The sequence below is a fragment of the Diorhabda carinulata genome, chromosome 2, assembly GCF_026250575.1.
Source record: "Diorhabda carinulata isolate Delta chromosome 2, icDioCari1.1, whole genome shotgun sequence".
NCBI classification, from domain to species: Eukaryota; Metazoa; Arthropoda; class Insecta; order Coleoptera; family Chrysomelidae; genus Diorhabda; species Diorhabda carinulata.
Window position 1 is genome coordinate 21,678,147 of NC_079461.1, and position 19,572 is coordinate 21,697,718.

General features: G+C 29.7%; 1 protein-coding gene across 2 annotated transcripts in view; it reads right to left on the reverse strand.

The window, feature by feature from the left end:
* LOC130903888 (heterogeneous nuclear ribonucleoprotein C) overlaps window positions 1-12,630 on the reverse strand; it is a 213,551-nt gene extending 200,921 nt beyond the window's left edge. For both annotated transcript variants that reach the window (XM_057816250.1, XM_057816251.1), the window contains exon 1: window positions 12,498-12,630. The gene's annotated coding sequence lies outside the window, so the exon portion shown is untranslated. The remainder of the gene's footprint in view (window positions 1-12,497) is intronic.
* Window positions 12,631-19,572: the final 6,942 nt, after the last annotated feature.

The following is a 19,572-nucleotide window of genomic DNA, read 5'->3' on the forward strand; positions in this document are numbered from 1 at the left end:
TTTTTCATAACATAGTATTCAGCACGTTGTTTTCCATAATATTTTTCAAAACTTTCATGCATTAGGAACTTATTCCTACTTTTATCTTTAAAAGACAGTTTCATTGATACAATTTGACTGTCTTTTAGTGTTTATTGACAAAATTCTATGAACTATTTTGAGTCGATTGCACTTAGTTTATGGTATAGTACTTTGTAAGGTTAGATTTCTCATTACATAGTATCCAGCACATTGTTTTCTATAACATTTTCCAACACTTATGCATAAGAAATTTATTCCTACTTTTATCTTCAAAAGAGCGTTCTATTGATACATTTTAACTGTCATATATTGTCTATCAAAAAAACGATGTTTTTTCAAAATGAAAAATCCGTTTAAGAAATATAAGAACGGGAGGATTTTCATTTTCAGATTAAACTTTTAATTAAACGTACATTTTTTACGGAATCTCTTGTTGTAGGTATTAAACGTGACAATATAATAACTTCAAAAACCCATAACTGGTTCATATTTGAATTTTAATTTCCGGCATTGGAATTAAATTCATTCAACAGGCATTGTTTCGGGCGTTAAGTTCAAGTTATCATTTACAAACGTACCTGATATTTTTTAAATCGTTTTCGGGATTTATTATTATACAGGGTAATTCGTAATTATGGATTATTCTGACCAAAAATAAACAAATAAATTATTCTTGTGTAATTAGAGACAGGAAGTTTGGGATTGGTATCAGAAAGTGCATTTGTTTTATAGTTCTTAAAGATATATTTTTGATTTATGCATCAGTTTATCACTCCAGAATTGGGAGATGCACACTGAAATATATAATAGCCTCTAACGTTAGTGCTGGAGTTGTCTGTTCCTGACAGCTGCAACTGAAAAATACTATAAATCATGTTGAAGTTTTGCCACTAAGGCGACATTAGAAAAGCAACATCTCGAGTAAAATGTGTTTCTTTTTTAATAAGTATACACTTTGATGATATAACGATGAATCGAGTCAGATGCAAGATATACTAACAAAAAAACGTGTCGTTGTATGTATAATATTTATTAAACAAATTTTATACGAGTTACCAAAGATTTATGAGGCCTTGAATTATCATAATGGAATATTAAACCTTTCCGAATATTAATTTTGGCAGTTTTTCTTTGATTACTTCATCCAGTTTCATCTATATTCGATAATAAACACCAGAATTGATCATTTGGTTACTTGGAAGCAGCTCAATAAACACAACACCTTTGGAATCCCACTAAACTAACAGCATGAGATTTTTTTAGTGGTTTTTCAGTTTTTATGGTTAGTCCAAACAACTAAAACAAATGTTATGGAAGGTCATCGTCATTTGTAAAAGTTGGACCATTCAAAGAATTCTGTAAACTTCTAAATAAACGGTAATCACATGGTTCCAGATCAGGGTTGTACTGAGGTCTCACCCAAGCTCCACGAGTGACCAAAGATGTATTGAGTTTGTTATTAACAAAGGAGTAAGACAAGGCTATGGACAACAATATTTAACTTAACATAAGACTACATAATGAGGAAAATATATGAAGGGCATTGAAGTTTAAGCGGTAAACAAATAATTATTTACCCAGATAATAAAATACTTGATGATACTCCTAAACGAAACTACAGAAGAAAAATTGATGGATGTAAAGCAATGTCAAAGGGCAAAGGTTGAAGTTGGCGAGTAAAAGTATTAGTACAAGTGAAAAAGATGAAAAAAAGAAGAAAAGAGAAGATGAACTTGACAGTAGTGGTAATGTGGAAGGAACCTGGTGTAAATTGGCGAAGCTAAAGGATCATACTAAACGGAAAAAGATTAAATTTATCCATAATTTGAAAACACTTCAAGGTATATTGATATTCGTTTTTTATAATCAAATTTAACAACAAGATTCCTTCTTGAACTGCTAGGAAGTTTTCTGTTATTTTATCTATATGATAATATTAAAAAACATACAATTACTAAATGATATATTAGATATAATGTAGGCAATTCCGAAGCCTATTTTCCAGAAATATCAATCAATGTCTCAAATAAAAAACCCAAAAGAACCAAAACAAATATATATCGAAGGCATCGTATGTGTAGTTGGTAATACATTACAATCCACACCTAATATAAAGATCGGTCGATTCTAACCTAACAAATAACGAGTGTGAACGATCCCTGAGTTCATGGGGTTCTTTTAAGGGGTGTTGCTACAAATTGGAGCTGGTATAAGATATATGTGGTTTTCTTGCAGATGCCATTAAAGAACGCATAGGCGGAACTTACCAAAAGGGAAAACATCAATTATCGTACAAATAATTGGGTTTAACTAAACTTCTTACGTAATATATCAATTGATTTTCAATAGAATTTAAATTATGGTCAACCTCGTATAATGAGTTTTTTTATACAAAACACGTTTACAAAAGAAAAATTAATGTTTAATAGTGGGATGAAACTGATTGGAAAAGCAGAATAATATAATGAAAATTGAAGGAAAGATCATTTACTGTCGTTCTGAGGTCGGAAAGGAGAAGGGGGTTAGATTTTTAAGGTGAAAAACGATTCTCCTTCCTATGGAAAAAGTTGGATGACAAAGGTGTTGGTTATTAAAATGTATGTATACACAATTTTATTACACAACATCAAAATTTATATGGAAGATTCAAAAAATTAGATTTTTCGTATATAATTTTTATTTTTTATGAAAAACAACTTGGTAAAAACTAACATTGTTATGTCCCAAATACACTGTGATTTATTCGATTTGAGATATTTATTTTTTAACTTCATATTGACCCTAATTTTCAATCGAAAATTCTCCCGTCAAAATATTATCCTTTTTTCCAAAATCATTGGGATTTTTGTTTGTTGAAATCTCCACTTTCTGATGGTGAAAGAAAATTTACCATTGTAATGGTGAGTTTTTTCAAAAAAGGTAAAAATAATGAGTCGTATCCGAATTTTTTATTTATACAATTTATTTGTTAAAATTTAACTGTCTAATTATATGATTAACTATAGAATAATTTTAATAAATATCTGAAAATTATACATAATAATTCGAAAAATTTTTTTTGTTATTTTTGCCTTTTTTGCATGTTTTTTACACCATTGAAAAGTGGAGATTCCAACGAACTAATAACTCATCGATTTAAAAAAAACTGATATTTTGATACGAGAATTTTAGATTGAAAATTGGGGTATTTTTGAGCAGTAAAAATAACATTAAAAAATAAATATTTCAAATTGAATAGATTACAATGTGTTCGGGACATAAAAAGGTGAGTTCTCACCAAGTTTCTTGGCAAAAGATTGTTTTTTGTGGAAGATAAAAATGAAAGACCAAAAAACTTGATATTTTTCACAAGAAATTTGAGGTTTTATGAAAAACTAAAAATACAAAAATGGTAGATTTTTCTATTACTTACAACTTTCGAGATAAACCGTTTTTCATTTTTAAAAACCCACCCCTTTTCCCTTTTCGACTTCAGATAGCTCGTAAATAAGTTTTCCTCTATTTTTTTTTATTCTCCTCTTTTTTTAACGGGTTTCATCCTACGATTATTTTTCTTACACTATTTATCATTTTGAAAAACTTGTCTGTGGTCTAATAAAAAACAAAATTTTGTGCTACATTTTCTACAATGATTTTTTCACTTTGTTTTATCTGTTTAAGTTATTCCTTCACGACATTTAATCTGATTCAAATGAGAATTTCTACTGGATTTATATTAATAAAGAAGTCTTGTTAAATAAATCAAAGAAGTGTGTTCAGTTACTTTCAAAATTCTAAAACATATTCAATACCATGAAAATCTTTTTCTTCTAACATTCTTAAAGATAAAATTCATTGAGATTCCCACTTGTTTGAGAAGATAGATAAATAATCTACCCCCTACTAAGAAAGCACCACCCACGGTTTTTCCTTTTTATAAAAGAACGAAATTTGTAAACAAGAATAATTGGCCAATATTTGAGCACACATGGTGAATATAATCGACATTTTTATTAATTTTATGATACTGGTAAAACGTATTTCGAAAAACTAATAATAAAACTATGAAACATAGAAAATTACGTGTTATTCATGTGGCATTATTACTTTTAAAAAACATTGCATATACACCACATATATAAAAGTAATTTTTTGTTTTGAAAAAGTTGATACTCAACTATCTAAATTTCAGTTTTGTTCATTTATCCAATTACTACCCAAAAACTAATACATGGAATTAGTTATAGCAGAAGTTGACATTGATAGAGAAGATGATAAAACAAAAAGAGAAATATAAATAAATTAGACAGGCAAAGAGAAGACAAAACAAAATTGTGGTATACAGAACTTGTAGATCAGTTCAAACAAAACGTTTTTGAATAGTCAAACCATCGAACTACATCTGATCGAAATACCCTGTGATTTAACCCAGATTGCCCTCACATCTTACAGTCAATTTGATCTGAAATCAACCGGAAATGAATTACTTGTCTTTTGTCGTTGCTGACGTGTTTGTTTTTAAATGAACTGTCTTTCTGAGAAATCCAATCGACAGTATGTCGTCTTATAATTTAACCCACACTATATCTATATTAACACTTTTTTAAGAAATGATTCTCACGCAACAAATAATTAACAAGTTATTAGATAATCTAGTTATATCTAGTTTCGTTTGGATCGAACGGTTTGATGATCTATTAAAAAATGAGGAATGGAATGGAAGAACGAAACTAGGGAATGTGAATAAAACTTCGAAAAATCAATTTCGTATTACATTTTTGAAATATTAGGTGCGAACACGTATACAATTACCATTGAACAAAAAATATGCCCCGGGGTCTCAGCAAATCTGATCCAATCGTTCGGAAATTTGAATTTATTTATCGAACCGAAAACGCTGCAGCATTTATGATCATAATGGACACTTGAAATAGAAAAAAAAAGTATTATACTCCTTCTTTTCGATATTAGTATGAAAATATCTATAGTATAACAAACAAAAAATGAAATTAATCAGCTATATTATCTATTTTTTTAATTTCGAAGCTTCTTCCAGTATTTATGCAATTTCAATGTTTCTATTGTTAATTCTTTCATTTTTGCTAATTTCTTCCCTTTTGAAACCAATATTTTTCAGTAAAATCGAGTTTTACTTTCTTTTTTCTGTCAGTTTCTTGATTTGGAACAAAATTTTGAAACAAAACTCACTATCAATATTGTTCTTCAACGTTTTGAAATGATTCCGAGAAGTAAAGGCATCCAAACCTAGAGGATGATTTACAACCACAAAAAACAAACTGCAGATGATGTTGTACTCATAAAGAAGATCTAGAAATGATGTACTATTTAAAAAGAAATTAAAAAATTATGGACTCCGTATAAATGGACAAAAGATCAAATATAAGGATATGGAAGAGGATTTGAATAACTTTTAAACCAATTAAAAGTGACGACAGGGTGAAACAAGAAGTGTAGAATTGGTAAAGTCTAGGAATTCGAATATTTGGAAGTGACAGTGACAAAGGAAACAGATGGAATTAGGAAAAAATAACAAAAAACTGACGAGAGGAAACAAAACGTTTGAAGAGAAGATATTTCAAAAACCGCTGTTGCTATGCTATCGTAGTTTGGAGATACCACGTGTTTAGGATTTTCTTGGGCAGCCATTAATTATGAACGTTTCCATTGAATTTGTAAACCTCGAAAAAAATTTGCATATTTTCATTTTAAATGCTTTATGAAGAATTAGAACTAACGCATATATCAAAAAACTACATGGTCAATCTCAAATGGTATATGTGGTCAAATTAAAAAGGCTAAAAAACAGAATGGACGAAGATAATTGGGTGAAAAGATCCGTATTAGTGGAGAAAAGATCGAGATGAAGCTACCATGGAAAATGTAGATAGAAACATGTAAATAACATCTAGAAAGAATAAAAAAATGATGCTAGTTACGTTTTTTAAAATGAGAATTTAATTTGAGTACAAGGTGGAATTCCAGGTTAAACTTCTTGCATATTTTTGTAAATTAATAAGCTTGTTGTTGCCAGAACGTCAATCTCAATTTTAGTTATTAAAATATTAAGTACGACATAATTTATTTTCAAAAATAACGATCTAAATAACATCCTGCAATGAGTAATATCGAAACAGATGTATTGAGATGAATTGAAAATAATATAAGAGTGAATAATATTGGTTATTACTCATGCGGATACAACAAAGACACGAGACAAAGAAACATAAAACAACAAAAAAGAAATGTGTGGTGTAACGGCAGTTGTCAGCAAAAATTTTGATTATTAAACAAATCTCATAAGTTTAAAAATCATATTCAATAAACTATACATCTAGCGCTAGTTAAAAGACATAGCAATTATGAAAATTCCGAAGGCAGTAAACGCGATTTTCAACCAAAGTCAAAACACATTTGGGGCAATTACAAGATTTGTTGTGGTTGCCTTTATAAAACAAAGAAAAAGAAAAATTTAAATCCTAGGTACCTGAAGATTTATATCTGATAGAGGTTGGTACTTTAGTAAATTATGACGCACTCTTTGAGTGATCGATGTAACGAAATCTTGTTTTTGAAACATTGAAGAATAGATCGAATTAGCAGCAATACGAATCGAAAAACAAAATACAACGATGGTAAAAATCGAAACAACATTTTCAGATTTGATTCCTTGAAACGAAATCAATGTTCTTAAAAAGGTAGATTTTTAAATGCCATAAGAAACGCCCAGCCGCATGTACTTTTACCGGGAAATCAAAATTTCCGAAAACAAGTGTCTCCTTTATATTATCCAGAAGTTTCAAAAATTTTTAGTGCTGGGATTTATGACGTTCTATTTTAAATCATTATTTCTTTCATTTATTTTTCATTTTAAACTAGTCGTATTTAGAATTTGAAGTAAATATTTGCTACTCTTGAAACTACAATTGTTCGGTTTTTTCTTCCCCTTCACAACTTGTTATTTACATTGTCATCGTCAACTTTGATACAAATCTAAATTCTTAATGAACAATATTATCTTAATGATGTTATTGAAATTAAGAACGTTTACGTGAAGTTTTTTATATTCTTTTTTTTGAGATAATATATAAAATAGTTGAATAATCCCAATGATATCAAAATATGAAAAATCAACCAACGATTATTGGAATATATTGAATTTGTATTTTCCGTAACGCAAATATTAGGAATTGTAGTAATTTAATCATTGAACTGTAAATTCATGTAAAACGTTAAAAATTTCGTAATAAAAAATTTATTTTCATTCCATATATATTAATTGAACTACCATTATTTTATTTACATTTTATTAAATCATTTCAATACTTTACGAAAAATATTTCAACAACAATTTACTTTCTAGAACTATATTAAAGTCAAGTTATAAAATCAAACAAGCACATTCAGAATTATTCAAATTTTCTTTATGGTAACTATTGGTTACTTGTAGATGAAAAAGAAGAATACGAGATGAAAATTGTGGTTGAAATGATGAAGTGACTGTTGAAATTGAAGCTTATCAGACCCGCCGCTAGCTGTTGGAACGCCCCCGTGCAATACCGATTCCACTGCCTTCAGCGATTCCGCGATCCTTCTACGATTTACGTGACTTTTCATTATAGTAAAACTTGAATTATATTTCATAAATTTGATTACAAAACATGTTGATGTAAGTTAAAAAAGGACTGGTCGTCCTAGACCTCATCATTTGATCGAGTTTAATAACTTACTAGCTGCAAAAATCCAATCGAACGTAATGGTATGAGAAAATGAGGTAAAATAGTATGGAAAATATAGAAAAGTCATGAGTATTTTATAAATTTGATAACAGAACATGTTGAAGTAAGTTAAAAAAGAACTGGTCGTCCTAGACCTCATCATTTGATCGAGTTTAATAACTTACTAGCTGCAAAAATCCAATCGAACGTAGTGGTATGAGAAAATGAGGTAAAATAGTATAGAAAATATAGAAAAGTCATGAGTATTTTATAAATTTGATAACAGAACATGTTGATGTAAGTTAAAAAAGGACTGGTCGTCCTAGACCTCATCATTTGATCGAGTTTAATAACTTACTAGCTGCAAAAATCCAATCGAACGTAGTGGTATGAGAAAATAAGGTAAAATAGTATAGAAAATATAGAAAAGTCATGAGTATTTTATAAATTTGATAACAGAACATGTTGAAGTAAGTTAAAAAAAGACTGGTCGTCCTAGACCTCATCATTTGATCGAGTTTAATAACTTACTAGCTGCAAAAATCCAATCGAACGTAGTGGTATGAGAAAATGAGGTATAATAGTATAGAAAATATAGAAAAGTCATGAGTATTTTATAAATTTGATAACAGAACATGTTGATGTAAGTTAAAAAAGGACTGGTCATCTTAGACCTCATCATTTGATCGAATTTGATAACTTACTTGCTGCAAAAATCCACTCGAACGTAGTGGTATGAGAAAATGAGGTAAAATAGTATGGAAAATATAGAAAAGTCATGAGTATTTTATAAATTTGATAACAGAACATGTTGATGTAAGTTAAAAAAGGACTGGTCGTCCTAGACCTCATCATTTGATCGAGTTTAATAACTTACTAGCTGCAAAAATCCAATCGAACGTAGTGGTATGAGAAAATGAGGTATAATAGTATAGAAAATATAGAAAAGTCATGAGTATTTTATAAATTTGATAACAGAACATGTTGATGTAAGTTAAAAAAGGACTGGTCGTCCTAGACCTCATCATTTGATCGAATTTGATAACTTACTTGCTGCAAAAATCCACTCGAACGTAGTGGTATGAGAAAATGAGGTAAAATAGTATGGAAAATATAGAAAAGTCATGAGTATTTTATAAATTTGATAACAGAACATGTTGAAGTAAGTTAAAAAAGAACTGGTCGTCCTAGACCTCATCATTTGATCGAATTTGATAACTTACTAGCTGCAAAAATCCAATCGAACGTAATGGTAAATATAGAAAAATCATGCATTTTTTGAAATTCTTTGTAAAAAATTTATCTCCATCTCCAAGAAACTGAGTATTTCAAACTAATCAAAGCTAATTGATTATTTATTTTCGTACTTTTTTGGCAATTTCCTGTATTAACAATTCATGCTTCTAAACTCTCAAAGATAATAAACAAGACAAACAACATGTGTATAGGTTCAAGAACTCATATAAACATGGAAAAAATTGATATACTATTATTTTAAAGGCTTTAGCTCAACCAATATGAACTAGATTCTACTCTGGGTGAGACTGATCCGTTATCAAAAGTAAAACGAAGCCGTTCGACCTGCGATGACCAAAATGGTAGTGGTCGATCAAATGAGCTGACGATTCCAAAAATATTGAAGAAAATCTACAATGTAGCTCTGTGGTGATTAAAGATTATCCAACAATGAAGAGGTGATGTCGGTTAATGACTATTTTGAGAAGCTTGACTCATTAAACATCATTGGGAAAAGTTTATGGAGCTTTGTTTGTTATACCAGGTACTTTGGTACCAATTCCCTAAAACTTTCCATGGAAACTTCCATTTCTAGATATATTTTATCTTCGTTAACAGTGTGGATTTGATTTATTAATTTTTCTAAAACTATTAAAAAATTCGATCATTTCGTCATATATTTATTTTATTATAACAATGATTGTTTTAAGATTTTCCGAGAACGATTTTTGAACCCCCACAATCCATACATATTCCTCAAACTTGTTGCTTATTTAATACCAGGGAAAAATCGAAATAAATTGCTTCCAAACAATAGGAACTAATTTCGTTTTCCGGAAATTACGACTGAGGAGATTCTAAACTAATTCCATGGAATTGGTGCTACTTCAACTGCCAACAGAAGAAAAGATAAATACTACAAGTTCGCTTTTAATTATTCATTAGTCGAAATATAAGCAAGTTCGTTTGTAGCTTATATTAGAGCTCATTAAACCTCTATAACAAGACAAATACCTAAGTAGGTCTTGTCTTGGACTTTCCAGAAGTGTCTACTGCAATTTACTGCGAAATACGGTAGACAGAAGCATGTTTTCAAAGCCGTGTAATTATTTCGGTTACAAGAAATAACATAGTAAAGTGGATGTCGAATATAACAGGAATTTTCTAGTATTAGAAGACACAGAAAAAAAAATCAATTACTAGAGCGCGTATTTTTATATTATTATAAATATTGAGAATTTTAAAATATAAAAAAATGCACTAAAACCGTAATTTTCTTTTTTAAAATTAAAAACGCTTTAGACGTAAACAATTTCGTATTTTTATTTTTGTGTTATTAAATTCATCGGGATATTAAACGGCAGGACTTTATCCCAAAGAGTAAGGATGTCAATTTAGTTCACCAAATATTGACTGTAAAATTGTAAGGGACTAACACTGTCTTACGAGGATATTTTTCACAAAAACGGGACACTATTATTTACACTGTTAAATTCATTTCCATAGAATATAAGAAATATTTAAAGTTTTGCTACAGTTTAGAGATATGGCAACGCTGATATTAATATGTTAAGTCTAACAATTGACATTTTTAATTGTCAACGTATTGTCGTACGAGAATTGATGGGAACATTCCTTGTTTAGCACTTTCTCTGATCCCAGCTCGAAATTAAACTTGATAATAAACGCTTCCAAAAACTCTTTTTTACAAAGAAACATGGTTTCTAGTGCCTGATCGTGTTTTTTTGTGATTGATTCCAAACATGTTTGATGGAAAGATAGTTGAAGGATATTTTGATTTTGTCTATTAAGTCTCTGACATTATCAACAAGAAAACTAAACAAACAAAACACTTGTAGCAATAAAAAAATATTTTCTCAGGATAAAGTAGTTATTTGAATTAATGGTGACTCTGGATCTTCCAGTTCCTCGTCTAAAATCCTGTGGAACCCATTAACGTAATGACCTTTTCAGATACTTTTACTATCTTTAGTGTCTTAGTAATCACATAGCACCAAATAACTTTTCGACTGTAAATTTTCTCTAAATAGATTTTAGTTTATGGAAAACTGATTTTAACTGTGTAGATAGAAGCTATAAAGAATCGCTTGTTTCTTTTTAATCCAATAAAAAGGTGACCTACTATGACTCTTTTTATAAGACAAACATTCTTTTTGAAAGTCTTCGGAAAATGAAATATAGTTTCAATTTAATAGCATTCTTCTTCTGACAGCGGAAAGGTTTTTAAAAAATAGTTTTAAACAAATTGTTTCGAAAGTTTTCCTTTTCGTTTAACTGGAACAGTCATTTATTACCAAACGCACTCAAAATTAAATCTGATCCTTATTATTTTTGAAAATATTGATATAGTGCAGGAGAAAAAGGAAATAGTAAAAACAAGCAAATAAAATCAAAGTAGCAAATGACAATTGTAAAAAAAGTTGAAGTTAAGCTTTAACCCTGACAAAAATTTGGACAAAATTATACCATGAATGAAGTTTGAATTGCAATTTCATACATCCTATTCGCCAGATCTAATCCCCTAGGATTATTCTCATTTAATAATGATTCTTATTATAAAAAGGATATTAAACTATATTTTTTTGTTTTCTTTGTTGGGCTAAGTACTTCTGCAACCACCATCGTAGACTTTGCGAGACAAATTTGTCCAAATAACTTCAATTTGACGGTTATATGTCGTTATTTTGTTTTGGTACGAATGGTATCCTTGAATCTGACCAAAAAGTTTGTCTTCTACTAATTTAATTGTTAATATACCTTTCAAAATCTACAGTTTTCGTTTTTTCTCGACCCCATAAAAGTTTTTTCTCTATTTCGAAAACGTTGACTCTGTCTTTTGCTTTCTCAACAGTTTTTTTTGTTGTTCGTCTCGTAAAAATATACATATAAAAGTTTCTTATTACTTCCAAATTATGAATAAGACTTTATGGTAAAACATACGTTATTACCATATGAAAAAACTTTCTTTCTCTTCATTTTTAATGGGGTAATTATTTACTAGTTCGACAGTGATTATTTAGAGACATTTGTAAAACCAAATTGGGTATCATCATGATTTAGAAGGATTAGTAGATACGCTCTATCAAATGGGTTTAGAGGCTCAATTTATCAACTCACATTTGGATTTTATTAAACATTCATAATTCATTTATTTACCTTAAAAAACACCTGCAAGGTTAAACTGATCCGTTCAATCTCACTGTAAGATCTGTTTGAAATAAACCCAATCCATCAAATATATTTCTAAGTTATGTTTTCAAAATATCTTGATCTAATTTTATATTGAAATAATAAATTTAAGAATATATATATATTTCAAAATTAAAACAATAATTAAAGATGTTGTTTATTGTACTAATGTTTTAAACAGAATTCAATTGATTTCGGTTTGTTTATAATTTAGAAAATTAGTAAAATTAGTGAAAAATATCTCTCATCATTTAAGAGTTAAATTAAATATTGTTGATAACTTACTCATTATAATCTTTTTTTTTTCGAACTTACCCTTGTTTTTAAAAATTTCCCTTGTTTTTAAGAAAAAACTGATCACGCAAAAAAGTCCACAACACGTACCGGCGTAAGTACATACGTCTAAGTTATTTTTTATCAGCGATCGACGCTGAACGACGCGATGCGACAAACTAAAGAAAAGCGTCTCGACGTCGAGTAGTAAACATTGGCGCATCGCGACAGTCAATCGGTACAACTCGACCTTTTCCGATTTTATTCGCGGAAAATTCTGTTTTTCCGACTTACGGGAGGTGTAGGTATTGTATAATAGGGTAAAAAGGCGCATAAAGAAATATTGTTGGACGTACTTTGACCTTTATTATATTCGGGTCGAATTTCGATTGAAAAATTCGTTTTTTCAATGAAAAATATGATGAATTATTCAATATATTCTAATTTCTCGATTATTTGATGTAGTTTTGTTTATTTAATTAACAGCTAAAAATCTGAAGGCCAGGGGCGGGTCATGCCCAATGGTTAACAATCCGTAACTCTTAAAGAGACAACCTGTATAATTTTAACTCGATAAAATTTATGGTTTAGGAGATATATAGATTTTTATATCGTTCGTCATAAATAAAATTGAAAATTGCAAGCCCTACTACCTAAATAACGTAAAAAATCATCTAAATAACATTTTTTCTAATAGGTAGATCAGTCCATTTGCATGAAGACCACGTTCCCCTGATTTAAGTACAATAGACTAATTTCTTAGGAAATCTTAGAAGCTTGATATAGTATAAGCAACACCGATAAACACATAGAACGAGATAATCGATGAAATAAACATCCATTGTGACGCAGATTCTTGGTGGAAAGCTCTTCCAAGTTCAAAAAAATATCCACTGTAAACTACAGAAGTTGGTAGAAAATTTTAGTGACAGGCTTTTAGGATAGGGTTTTAATACCAACTGTTAGTATTTTATGATAATTTTCTTCAGAATGTCTCTTTATGGCGAACGATCTAAAAATCTAAATATCTTCTAAACCTTGAATTTTATCGAGTCAAGGAATTTTTGTAAAAAATCTATTTTTGTTATGTATAGATTGTAAAAGAATTTTTTACGTCACAACATTATTTTCATGTAGAGTTCATTGCCTAAAACAAACTTATCAGATATATACATAACTTAATGAAAAATAGATTGAATGAAGAATCTGTTTGTTGGAGGAGAATTTTTTGTAAAATCTGGAATCAAAAATATATATAGAACGAAATTTAATCTGTTTCATTTTGATTGATTTATCAACAATAAAAAATTGGAGATTACTAGGAAAAATGAGACAATTTAGTCCCAATTCGTATACGATTTGAGAAAAAAAATAAATCCTGCACTTTTAATTGTACAACTATTAATATAATGTATAGAATTTTTTTTTCTTCTTAAAATAACTTAAAAATTTCTAGACTAAAGAAACTTGTTTGTATTTGAGAACGAAAAAAATCAAAAACTAATCAAAGTGTTTATAAATTATTTATAGTAAATCGAATTCGTATTTTCATAGTAGCTCCCCATACATAATTTGATAAAAAATAGATTGAATGAAGAATCTGTTTGTTGGAGGAGAATTTTTTGTAAAATCTGGAATCAAAAATATAAATAGAACGAAATTTAATCTGTTTCATTTTGATTGATTTATCAACAATAAAAAATTGGAGATTACTAGGAAAAATGAGACAAATTAGTCCCAATTCGTATACGATTTGGGAAAAAACTAAAATTTTTAGGTTAAAGAAGTTGATCAGAAAGTTTATAAATTTTTATAGTAAATCGAATTCGTATTTTCATAGTAGCCGCTAGGAATTTCTAGGAACATGTTTGTTTGCCCGCAGATAATTACCGTAAATCCGCAAAAGCGAGAAAAGACTATATTTCACCCTGTGACACAACACCGGGGTGCGATTTCTGTAGAATTCGAATACCTTCCAAATAAATCGTAAGTGAAAAATATGTTGTCCTGCAAATCGAATTTCTATTGAAAACAATAAATTTTCAAGAGGTAGACAGGTTTGTAGAAAGCAGTAAAGAGAAGCGTAGTATATTTATGGGACATATGTGTAAGTGGTGAAAAAAAATTCGGGCGTAAAATCAAAATTAATAGTTTTCTTTATCTTATTACTCGAAATTATAAACAACAAAATTGATCGTGACAAAGAAAACGGGACGTAGAACCCAAAAAAACCATAATCTCTCTTTTTCACGTACTAGCCAAAATTATCCACTCCCTTAATTGAACATGTACATTTATCTCAAAAATTAAAGGGTGCATTTAATCTCTATACGTAAATTAGTCGCTAAGTTCATTATTTAAAAGCAATTACTTAATCATGCGATACAGAATGTATCCACAAGTTCACCTTCTGGTTTGTACCGTTTAAAAAAACTTATGGAACATATACGTCATTTTGGAATCGTGAAAAAACTGGTGGAGGTCCTCCATCTTATAACTTAATCTACGATTCACCTTATATTTTCTACGTACCATCTTCGGTGGATAGAAATCGAACTTAATCCTTCCTGGTTATCACATTCCAATAGTATAAGGCAACTTCCATTTGTCGAAACCTTGTCTTTGGAGACTTTTCACGCCAAAACGATTCAATGATTTTTTTCGGAATCATTCATTTCATATTTATGAATGAAAATTCTCACAAAAACCCATTCGTTTCCCCAACTCCTGTTTCGTTTTTTGAAATTTTTACCTATTGAAGTAACTTTGTACATAATAAATCATTTCCAAACTAAAGTTTGCGATCTGGTATTTGTAGCATCAATGTTCCCATAGAAATTTTCCCGATAATATCTCTGAAGTAAGTTTATGAAGTTTCTGGAGCTCATATTTATGAGAAGACTTTAACTTCCTACCGGTAAAAAGACGCAGTCGGTGAAAACTTTCGAATCCGTAGGTTTTCCCTAAAAACTTGTACAAATAGATGTCGTTTGTATATGCTGTTTCTTAAACTACACTTTGCACATGATGGAGTTCAAAATATATCGAAATTCGTAAAAATTTTAATTTTACATCTCTATATTTCATAGTCCAGGAAAGATGGAAAATTTTTGATTTCTCTAAACTCAGTTTGCAAGCACAGCTTCAAGAATTGATATTTCTGTCATTTTTGGTCGTACGAGAAAATTTTAGGTTTCAAAAATAAAGAACCATATTTAGAAAAAAGATTTTATTTTACAAAAATTTGATTCTATTTATAAGGTAAGTAACAAAATCGATTTGATATTATAGGAAAAGATAGAAGAGATGTTTCTAAAAAAAGTCATTACTTTCAAATTTTGAAAATTTGATCTCGAAAACTGATTTTATTTTTTTATATATTTTTAAACGTTATAGATTTTATGGAAATTTGTAATAAACAACAAGAAACACCACAAAGCTTAATAAGAAAAGTAACAGAATCAAAAAGAAATGAGAAAAGAAGAAGAAGAAAACCCACGAAAACATGACTACAAAAAGTGGTACAAAAATAACGATGAAATATATATATGAAATCAGTTTACATTTCCATTCAAAATCAACCAGTTGACACCTGCAGCTATAAATATACGGATAATTATATATTCGTTATAAAATTTATCTTCAAATTGAATCAACTCACTCATAATATATCTCAAATGAAATAACTCATTTTATTAAAGGTTCTTAGACTAAATTAAACAACTTAACTCAATTAGAACTCGAGATATCAAATAAGGAAACCATAGGGAAAAGAATTATGTTTGTCCCAAAAAAAAAACATTAAAATTTTGAAAAAAAATATATTTATTTTCCAACGTAATCTCCTTTTAGCTCCATACACTTTTCACAGCGATTGTAAATAAGTTTGATACCTTTTTTATAATAAGAATCGCCAAGCTTCTCAAAATAACTAAGGACAGCCACTTCTTCATTGTCGGAAAGTCTTTGACTACCAAGAAAATAATCCGATGGGGCTAAATCTGACGATTCAAACTCTAATTCATATCTTATCTAATTGCGGTCGTTTTTACTAGATTTCTTCTTTCTTTCTTCTTGATTTTTCCTTTCTCAAGATAATTATCCTACGTAAATCCCAAAAAAAACCGACGCCATGAATTTACATACAGATGTAACGGTATTTACATTCTCTGGAGCCAGTTCTGCTTTTTCAGTAAATTATTTTGATTGTTTTTTTGTTTCGATGTGAAGTGATTGACCCACGATTAAGAAAAATCGCTAAAATTTTGCTTTATTTCTGTGGATAAAAGCTCGATGGAAACATCTTCAAGACGCTGTTTTGTTCCTTTGTAAAGCAAACGCGGCACCAATCTTGTACATAGTTTTCTCATGTCCAAATTTCCTTTTTGAAATGTCTACTAAGTCTACCAGCTCGTGCACTTCCAGCCGACGATGATCCAGTGGATTTACTTCAACATTTCTGGAGTCGTGACCTCATTTGATCGACCACTGCGTTGCTGGTCTTCACAGAACGTACGGTCTTGTTTAAACTTTGCTACCCAATATTTTCCTGTTGATAACGAAAGGTTAAAGCTTTTCAAATAAAAGCATTGTATAAACAAACGTCTTAAGATACGAAATTTATGATGAATTATATAAATATCAGTTAATTATTATTATCTGGTAACTATTAATAATAATTCCAAGCAACGCGGTGAAAAACAGTAACGAAGACATCACCCCAAGTACTTGGCAATAATTTTCTCTCGAGATACCGTACAATTTTTCATTTTATTCCACCAGGTATAAAGAAAATTCACCCTAATTGAACGAAATAAGCCGAAAAACGTTCAGTTATCCGTATTCATATCTGCGAAACGGTCCATGAACACATCCCATCCAGATATTTTAATGCATAGTTAAGTAAGACGGAAATGTAGAAGCGTTTCTCTCCAAAGACCAATACGACCGAGGATATATATATATACACATTCCTATTTTGAATTTCGCCCGGCTGCGACGCAATATATGCATGCAAACTCATCTTTATATTGCGGCTGGAACATCTGTTCTATCTACCTCTTTATTATTTACAGATGCCACTTTTCCCTCATTGAGTGTTATTGAAAACATAGAGTCGTTTCTCGTTTCTATCATAGAACTAGAGGATACTATAAAAGAGTTAGAGTCGTCGCGAATTTCCCGAATTTTATAATTAACCGGACAGTATCGGCTTCACGGTCCGTGTCGTGGACGAATTCGTAACAATATGCACAAAAATTTTAAACAAAACAAATATTAACCAACAATAACTTTCGTTACTTCAGTATTTCATTTCACACGCTTCCAGGTGTAGTACTCTGGAGCTCTGTAGTTTTCACACTTCGAGAAAATGTAAATAGCGATTTCGTTCTCATAATCTATGTCTTCGGGCGCTTGTTAAAGCGACAGTTCCCCGACGATGTCCATGATTCGACTCATCTCTTTGGAAGTCTCCCTGTTGATCTTTCGGTAGCTGACTTCTTGATCCTCCCCCATATACAATCGACGTTTATCTTTTTATTCAATAATATCATCACAATAAAATGGAACGAAAAATTTGTTATATATAAATAACATAAAATTAATATTAATAGTTTACAGGCACTTAGTACGGTCCTGTGTATATAACTTGTATATGCTTGAGTTTGGTGAGTCATTTTGTATATTCCAGAATCATTTCCAGTCCGAATTGTTCAATTCGCTGGTTTTACAGAAAACATCGACTCGTTTTCTTTTGTATTGGCGTTGAAGAGATGGATTACGTATTCAAAATATCGTTTCATCTTTGAAAATATGAAATATTTGTGTCCAAATAAAAATACGAATGATACACGTTTATAGAATTTCTAACCTAAGAAAATATAAAAAAGATATATATGTTCAGTTTTAAATAGATTTTGTCAATATTCGTAAATACAACAGCGGGTTTCAAACGTAATATAAACGTGAGTATATGAGAGATACAACTAGAGCATGATAAATGTACATCAATCAAATTCGAAAATTTATTTTTTTCACAAGTTTTTAATGTGATGGTAAATAAAGTTATTCAAGTGTCTACTAACAGCGCCATCTGAACCACAAATTTGAAAGGTTAATTTTTCTGATGCGTACACAGGAAACTGTAAAAATAATATTTACATTGAGGTACTAACAAGCAGGTATAGAGATGGAAATTACTTCTCACAACTCTACCAGTTTTTAATTTCTATTTGTGATTCTACAACTATTTCGATTTATTTTCATAATAAATAAACGCAGTATTGAGTAAACAAAATTCTTGAATCAAATACTTGGTGAATAATGTAGATTTGAAAGGGAAATAATTTCGTAAGCTCCTCGACGTTGATATTAATTCTCTTTTATTTATATAAAGGAGAATTCTGGTTTCATTTTCTTTGAATATCTGAACGAACTCGAAGGTTTCTTTTGTACATTAGTGGCTTTTTGTGAGGTTGCAATTGCCTTTTGAGGAAAGATTAATTGTCGTACATTTTCTTGGGTTAATACCATCTAAGAAGAAACAATGAAAATGTATTTTTAGTATTACTTCTCGTAATTGCATCTTTTAGTGACGCAATTATGATTATGATTGGTACTTTGACGATATAAATTTTACCGTCAATAGTTTTTTTTAATATAACAATGGGACGTTGTGAGATTCATTTTCCATCTCTATTAACTACATGAAGTAGATTTTTTTTATATATCGCGTTTAGCCGTTTACCTTCATGTTAAAATTTATTGCGTTGATATAACTGCACTTTACGTTGAAACTTTGCTAATTTATTGTAACTGGAAAATATGTTAGAGCTTAATTAAACGTGGAATGTTTTGGGAAAGTATTCCTGTCTAGAATTTTACTAAAATTCAAACTATAATGCAGTTTCTAGTTTTATGGTTTAGTTTCGTTGAAATTAAGAACTTCTAACTTCTAGACAATACGAAATCTTGGAGAAAATAGATCTATTGGTGGAAAACTTTGAAGACGGCGAGAGTTTTAATTATAGTTTCTTTGAATAAACGTACGAAATAAACTTTAATTGATCATTACTAATTCTTCCCATATGGGTACAACAAATAATATAATTTTAAG